Consider the following 9,257-nt stretch of genomic DNA (forward strand, 5'->3'; position numbering starts at 1 on the left):
TTCACTGTCCAAATAAATACGGAGAAGAGTGTATTTTAGATGTCAATAGATGTACTGAAAAGGTACTTTTCCTTGACTTGCTCCACTGACAATATTACTGACCTTGTTATCCTGCGTGCGTGTGTGCGTGCGTGTGCGTGCGTGCGTGCGTGCGTGTGTGTGTGGACAGTCAAATTATGTATTGGAGTACTGTTCTGGGTCAACCACTGGGCCTTTATACCTATCTACAGAGTTATATACTTATTCTTATTTGACCTTTCCATCCACTTATTCCTACAGTGTGTTACCAATAGTTATCCACTTATTTGTACCTAGTTATCCATCACACGTCACAGTATAACTATACTGCTTAGCTTTCAGTTGAACACAGTACTGTTCTACTGTTTAACACAAGTGCATCCCTATTTAAATGCTATATTCCTATCCACAATGTAAAAAAAATGTCTCAACAGTAATCGAACATTCCTTCCCACTTCTCCACAATGCCTTTACAAACCCCACCCCATTAACAACACATTAGCCTCATCTTAATTCACTCTGACAATTAACCACACACTGTGTTTAACCATAGCATACCAAAAGTTATTGCTAATGACTCGGATAGCCGTAATATCACTGAATTAGCAGACAATGTGCTTGCAATGTACACCACGTTCGTTAGGCCCAGATTGCATGAAATATAAATCCGGCATTTGGAATCATTAAGGGAACATATGTATTCTCATGTTCTTCCCTCAGAAAAATAACATTTTGTTCTGGTCTGTATCACTCCTCATGATTGGTGCCAACATGGTCTCATTAGAATAATGTAAAAAATAATGACATTTAACCATTGTAGTTACAGTACATGTCACCTCAGATTACATATTAGTTATCTGTCATTAACAGTAACTCTGGCTGCTCAGAGTTAATCAGTATAGAGTTGAAGTTGGAAGTTTACGTACACCATTGCCAAATACATTTAAACTCAGTTTTTCACAATTCCTGACATTTAATCCTAGTAAAAATTCCCTGTTTTAGGTCAATTACGATCACCACTTTATTTTAAGAATGTGAAATGTCAGAATAATAGTAGATAGAATGATTTATTTCAGCTTTTATTTCTTTCATCACATTCCCAGTGCGTCAGAAGTTTACATACAATCAATTAGTATTTGGTAGCATTGCCTTTAAATTGTTTAACTTGGGTCAAACGTTTCGAGTAGCCTTCCACAAGCTTCCCACAATAAGTTGGGTGAATTTTGGCCCATTCCTCCTGACAGAGCTGGTGTAACTGAGTCAGGTTTGTAGGCCTCCTTGCACGGACAGGCTTTTTCAGTTCTGCCCACAAATTTTCTATAGGATTGAGGTCAGGGCTTTGTGATGGCCACTCAATTACCTTGACTTTGTTGTCCTTAAGCCATTTTGCCACAACTTTGGAACTATGCTTGGGGTCATTGTCCATTTGGAAGACCCATTTGTGACCAAGCTTTAACTTCCTGACTGATGTCTTGAGATGTTGCTTCAATATATCCACATAATTTTCCTTCTCATGATGCCACCTTTTTTGTGAAGTGCACCAGTCCCTCCTGCAGCAAAGCACCCCCACAACATGATGCTGCCTCCCCCGTGATTCACGGTTGGGATGGTGTTCTTCGGCTTGCAAACCTCCCCCTTTTTCCTCCAAACATAACGATGGTCATTAGGGCCAAAGAGTTCTATTTTTGTTTCATCAGACTAGAGGACATTTCTCCAAAAGGTAAGATCTTTGTCTCCATGTGCAGTTGCAGACCGTAGTCAGTTTTTTTTATGGGGGTTTTGGAGCAGTGGCTTCTTCCTTGCTTAGCGGCCTTTCAGGTTATATCGATATAGGACTATTTTTACTGTGGATAAAGATACTTTTGTACTGGTTTCCTCCAGAATCTTCACAAGGTCCTTTGCTGTTGTTCTGGGATTGATTTGCACTTTTCGCACCAAAGTACGTTCATCCCTAGGAGACAGAACGTGTCTCCTTCCTGAGCGGTATGATGGCTGCGTGGTCCCATGGTGTTTATACACTGCTCAAAAAAATAAAGGGAACACTAAAATAACACTTCCTAGATCTGAATGAATGAAATAATCTTATTAAATACTTTTTTCTTTACATAGTTGAATGTGCTGACAACAAAATCACACAAAAATAATCAATGGAAATCCAATTTGTTAACCCATGGAGGCTGGATTTGGAGTCACACTCAAAATTAAAGTGGAAAACCACACTACAGGCTGATCCAACTTTGATATAATGTCCTTAAAACAAGTCAAAATGAGGCTCAGTAGTGTGTGTGGCCTCCACGTGCCTATATGACCTCCCTACAACGCCTGGGCATGCTCCTGATGAGGTGGCGGATGGTCTCCTGAGGGATCTCCTCCCAGACCTGGACTAAAGCATCCGCCAACTCCTGGACAGTCTGTGGTGCAACGTGGCGTTGGTGGATGGAGCGAGACATGATGTCCCAGATGTGCTCAATTGGATTCAGGTCTGGGGAACGGGCGGGCCAGTCCATAGCATCAATGCCTTCCTCTTGCAGGAACTGCTGACACACTCCAGCCACATGAGGTCTAGCATTGTCTTGCATTAGGAGGAACCCAGGGCCAACCGCACCAGCATATCTCACAAGGGGTCTGAGGATATCATCTCGGTACCTAATGGCAGTCAGGCTACTTCTGGTGAGCACATGGAGGGCTGTGCGGCCCCCCAAAGAAATGCCACCCCACACCATGACTGACCCACCGCCAAACCGGTCATGCTGGAGGATGTTGCAGGCAGCAGAACGTTCTCCACGGCGTCTCCAGACTCTGTCACGTCTGTCACATGTGCTCAGTGTGAACCTGCTTTCATCTGTGAAGAGCACAGGGCACCAGTGGCGAATTTGCCAATCTTGGTGTTCTCTGGCAAATGCCAAACGTCCTGCACGGTGTTGGGCTGTAAGCACAACCCCCACCTGTGGACGTCGGGCCCTCATACCACCCTCATGGAGTCTGTTTCTGACCGTTTGAGCAGACACATGCACATTTGTGGCCTGCTGGAGGTCATTTTGCAGGGCTCTGGCAGTGCTCCTCCTGCTCCTCCTTGCACAAAGGCGGAGGTAGCGGTCCTGCTGCTGGGTTGTTGCCCTCCTACGGCCTCCTCCACGTCTCCTGATGTACTGGCCTGTCTCCTGGTAGCGCCTCCATGCTTTGGACACTACGCTGATAGACACAGCAAACCTTCTTGCCACAGCTCACATTGATGTGCCATCCTGGATGAGCTGCACTACCTGAGCCACTTGTGTGGGTTGTAGACTCCGTCTCATGCTACCACTAGAGTGAAAGCACCGCCAGCATTCAAAAGTGACCAAAACATCAGCCAGGAAGCATAGGAACTGAGAAGTGGTCTGTGGTCACCACCTGCAGAACCACTCCTTTATTGGGGGTGTCTTGCTAATTGCCTATAATTTCCACTTGTAGTCTATTCCATTTGCACAACAGCATGTGAAATTTATTGTCAATCAGTGTTGCTTCCTAAGTGGACAGTTTGATTTCACAGAAGTGTGATTGACTTGGAGTTACATTGTGTTGTTTAAGTGTTCCCTTTATTTTTTTGAGCAGTGTACTTCCGTACTATTGTTTGTACAGATGAATGTGGTACCTTCAGGCATTTGGAAATTTCTCCCAAGGATGAACCAGACTTGTGGAGGTCTACATTTTCTTTCTGAGGTCTTGGCTGATTTGTTTTGAATTTCCCATGATGTCAAGCAAAGAGGCACTGAGTTCGAAGGTAGGCCTTGAAATACATCCATAGGTACACCTCCAATTGACTCAAATGATGTCAATTAGCCTATCAGAAGCTTCTAAAGCCATGACATCATTTTCTGGAATTTTTCAAGCTGTTTAAAGGCACAGTCAACTCAGTGTATGTAAACTTTTGACCCACTGGAATTGTGATACAGTGATTGTGATACAGTGAATTATAAGTGAAATAATCTGTCTGTAAACAATTGTTGGAAAAATGACTTGTGTCATGCACAAAGTAGATGTCCTAACCGACTTGCCAAACTATAGTTTGTTAACAAGAAATTTGTGGAGTGGTCGAAAAACTAGTTTTAATGACTCCAACCTAAGTGGATGTAAACTTCCGACTTCAACTGTATATCTCCCAAGCTCTTAAAATTACTCCTAACAGAAAACTGGAAATAGTTGAACCAGTCAATGGACTCTCATTAAATGTTACATTGATGTCCAGTAAGTATAGTCAACTGGGATTCCACTTGAGCAGTTTGCCTGCCAAAAGCACTAATTCTGACTCAATTCCCCCGATTCCATCCCCTTCAATAGGCTTTAATTATGGCCTGCATGGAGGTGAGGCCTTGCCCTCTGTTCCTGTTCTGTAGGGTTAATTTGAGTCACAATGGGTCACTGAATTTCTGCCCGTCTGCTTCCACTGAAGAGGGTCATCATCATTAGGTACAGGGAGAGAGCAAATCCACTGAAGATCGTTGCCTTGGTCTACCACTCTGGGTGAAATCATATGAACACACAAATGAGTGGAAACATTTTTAAGTAGGCTACCGCTTAGTGAGTAAAATGTTTTGGCTCAGGGGTTGATAGGAACATGGAGTTTTTTTGTAATATACAAAAGTTTTATTTTATTTTGTACATGTTTTTCTAAATCAAGGCACTGGTTTTCCAAAAGGCTTGCTTTGCACAAAATAAGATGCTGGGAGCTGAACCCACAACCTTTACCTTCATGGCCAAAACATCGGATTCCATTGAAATCCAAGGCTACCTATTTCTGAAGTTTACGCAGTAAAATAAATATTTAAGAACAAGTGTACACATCTTTATGCTACCTTATGCTTTGAGATGTGACGAAATGTCTACCCAACTACAAAGGACCTGTCTAGACATTACTAGTACTAGTAAACAAGTGTATACAGACCATTCCTTCCAAGGTTTCTACAACTGGATTGAAAATATGAGCAATGTAACCCAATGGAGATTACTGACTAATATACCCTATTTACCAAAAAGGAACACTAGTATGAAAACATGACAGGTTTACAGCCACCAAAGAGACTTGCTTTCAGAACCCAGTAAAAATCTCTTCCCTACTTTTCCAAACACACCCGTCCTCAAAATACATTCTGTTTTGCCTCTCAGAACTTCTACAAGCAGACGCATCCCAGCTACTCCCGGACCTAATTGGCGACAAAATGTTTTTGTGAATAAAATAACCGTCTAAAATCTGCTCCAGCAGTAGTTCCCCAGAGACCCAGCTATGGCAGTGCTGAGGCTGTCAACATCTCATGGATGTCTCTCCAGTCCCTACACTCCCAATAACAACCACAGGCTGTCTTGCTCCATACTCCCCAACTCACGAACAGCCATCTTAACCCCACTAAAACCAACAATTTTACTATGATGTTTTTGGTTGAGGTAGAAAATGTAGAATTGTCCCTTTTAGAATCTAAAAGTGGATTATAAGAGATCATTAAAAAGCACTGGCCTAAATTCATGTTATGCTTGTCTTGAACTAGATCAAACCTCACTATTATGTATGTCTCTAGATCAATCGTCAGAACACTGTATGTGTCAGAGTCCCTGAGTTACATATTTTTCCAGTGCTGCTAAAATAGGTCTCAAGTATGTTAATTACCTCTGTGCTAAATAATTGAATAACACAGTTGGTAAACAATTAGCATATTCCATTCATTCAGTTGATTCATCTATAACCCGTTTAGCATCAGTTTGCATACTGACATCAGAATAGTATCAATGTCATCTACACATTTCTTATTGGTGCAAAATGTATCTTTCCATCTCAGGTGTTGGATTACAAGAATGTAATTGTTTTTTGGCCATTACCTGCTATAGCTTATTATAATCAGGTAATAAGCACTATGTACTTGGAAAGATCACAGGGAAATTGATTATTTAAGCAATAAGGCCCGAGGGGGTGTGGTAAATGGCCAATATACCACGGCATGGTAGCACTCCGCGTTGCGTCATGTATAAGAAAAGCCCTTAGTCGTTGTATATTGGCCATATACCACAAACCCCCGAGGTGCCGTTATTGCTATTATAAACTGGTTTCCAATGTAATTAGAGCAGTAAAAAAGAAATGTTTTGTCATACCCATGGTATACGGTCTGATATACCACGGCTTTCAGCATTCAGGGCTTGAACCACCCAGTGTAATGATGTGCTCTGAGAGTCGGGAAGCAAGTTCAGGGAGTGAATGTTTTAATAAATAAACGCAACATAATACAAAACAAGAAACACGAACAACGCACAGACATGACACTGAAACAGAAACAATCACACCTTGGGAAGGAACCAACGGGAGTGACATATATAGGGAAGGTAATCAGGGAGGTGATGGAGTCCAGGTGAGTCTGATGACGCGCAGGTGCGGGTAACGATGGTGACAGGTGTGCGCCATAATGAGCAGCCTGGTGACCTAGAGGCCGGAGAGGGAGCACGTGACACCCCATTTATAATTAACTATATGGAACAGAAGAATGATTCAAATGCATTGATATGATTCAAATGCGTTGATATAATAGAATGGAATAAATATAATACAATGATAGAATAGGAGTGATTGGAGTGTGTTGCGTAAATGTTCCATTTTACTGTCGTTCAGTATGTATCCTTGGTTGAGGGAGAGAATTTTTTTTTATGTCAACTGCCTCTTGAGTTTTCAATGGTATACACTACTGAAATGCAACAGCAGAAGATGCTCATTTCGGGGAAGCTTTATGCATGCAGAGCCAAAATGAAGCACAAAGGAAATAAGGGAATTCAAAATGCCCAAATTGCCTCTGCAATAAACACATTTACATTTAAGGCTGCAAAAAAGTAATGGACTGCTAAATGTGTACCAAGCATTTAAATAAATAATTAAAACACCACCTGCCAGGATAAACTTAGAGCAAATTCCCTGACAGACTCCAAGATTAAACTTTTAACTCTGTTTTTCCCCTAGACAGCAAGGCGCATGGTAGGAACTCCATATGCGCTGGGCTACAGGGTCAAGGGGGGTCACAATTCCAGGTGGGACAGAGCAGCTGTGACCTTGAGTGTGACGCACCATCTGGGAAAACCCGTAAGGAAGGAAGACGTTGATGATTAGTAAGAGGCGAAAGGTCTCTCATCGCTTTCAGAACGACAAACCAAGAGGTGAACTCTAAAATGTTGCTTTTGTTTTAATGTTCTAAAAAAACAATTTGTTATCGTCAAAATGAAACTATACTGTACTTTCCAGCATTATTACAGAGAAACAACAAACTGCTAGAAACACCATGGAAATTAACTGGTGTTACAGTACCTTCAGTCAGACCTCAAAATATGCAGCTCCTGTCGGACGTTTTCTGCAACAGCTTTGAAACTGTTCATCTCCCCCTCGTAAAACTACCTTTTCTCTCATTTCATTTTTCACAAGAAAGCATTCCTTAGAGACTACAGACCAACAAGCTAAAAAACCAACAACCAGTCAAAAACAATCTTGATCCAAATTGGAGCCCCTGATGATTGCACTGTACTGAGAAGACTAGGAAATACAATGGAGCTACCATGTACTGGTGTATCTATCCCTTAAAATAATATGAAGTACATTTGCATTAGAGGAGATTAATGTTACAGTAGAGCAGTGCGGAAGGGCTTTGGATTAAACATTCACGTTTAACAAGCTGTTATAATCTCTCTCTCTCTCTCTCTCTCTCTCTCTGCCCCTCTGTCTCTCTCTATATATACAGTGGGGAGAACAAGTATTTGATACACTGCCGATTCTGCAGGTTGTCCTACTTACAAAGCATGTAGAGGTCTGTAATTTTTTATCATAGGTACACTTCAACTGTGAGAGACGGAATCTAAAACAAAAATCCAGAAAATCACATTGTATGATTTTTAAGTAATTAATTTGCATTTTATTGCATGACATAAGTATTTGATCACCTACCAACCAGTAAGAATTCCGGCTCTCACAGACCTGTCAGTTTTTCTTTAAGAAGCCCTCCTGTTCTCCACTCATTACCTGTATTAACTGCACCTGTTTGAACTCGTTACCTGTATAAAAGACACCTGTCCACACACTCAATCAAACAGACTCCAACCTCTCCACAATGGCCAAGACCAGAGAGCTGTGTAAGGACATCAGGGATAAAAGTGTAGACCTGCACAAGGCTGGGATGGGCTACAGGACAATAGGCAAGCAGCTTGGTGAGAATGCAACAACTGTTGGCGAAATTATTAGAAAATGGAAGAAGTTCAAGATGACGGTCAATCATCCTCGGTCTGGGGCTCCATGCAAGATCTCACCTCGTGGGGCATCAATGATCATGAGAAAGATGAGGGATCAGCCCAGAACTACACGGCAGGACCTGGTCAATGACCTGAAGAGAGCTGGGACCACAGTCTCAAAGAAAACCATTAGTAACACACTACGTCGTCATGGATTAAAATCCTGCAGCACACGCAAGGTCCCCCTGCTCAAGCCAGCGCATGTCCAGGCCCGTCTGAAGTTTGCCAATGACCATCTGGATGATCCAGAGGAGGAATGGGAGAAGGTCATGTGGTCTGATGAGACAAAAATAGAGCTTTTTGGTCTAAACTCTACTCGCCGTGTTTGGAGGAAGAAGAAGGATGAGTACAACCCCAAGAACACCATCCCAACCGTGAAGCATGGAGGTGGAAACATCATTCTTTGGGGATGCTTTTCTGCAAAGGGGACAGGACGACTGCACCGTATTGAGGGGAGGATGGATGGGGCCATATATCGCGAGATCTTGGCCAACAACCTCCTTCCCTCAGTAAGAGCATTGAAGATGGGTCGTGACTGGGTCTTCCAGCATGACAACGACCCGAAACACACAGCCAAGGCAACTAAGGAGTGGCTCCGTAAGAAGCATCTCAAGGTCCTGGAGTGGCCTAGCCAGTCTCCAGACCTGAACCCTATAGAAAATCTTTGGAGGGAGCTGAAAGTCCGTATTGCCCAGCGAAAGCCCCGAAACCTGAAGGATCTGGAGAAGGTCTGCATGGAGGAGTGGGCCAAAATCCCTGCTGCAGTGTGTGCAAACCTGGTCAAGAACTACAGGAAACGTATGATCTCTGTAATTGCAAACAAAGGTTTCTGTACTAAATATTAAGTTTTGCTTTTGTGATTTATCAAATACTTATGTCATGTAATAAAATGCAAATGAATTACTTAAAAATCATACAATGTGATTTTCTGGATTTTTGTTTTAGATTCCGTCTCT

Source organism: Salmo trutta, chromosome 35 (assembly GCF_901001165.1).
Source record: "Salmo trutta chromosome 35, fSalTru1.1, whole genome shotgun sequence".
Lineage (NCBI taxonomy): Eukaryota > Metazoa > Chordata > Actinopteri > Salmoniformes > Salmonidae > Salmo > Salmo trutta.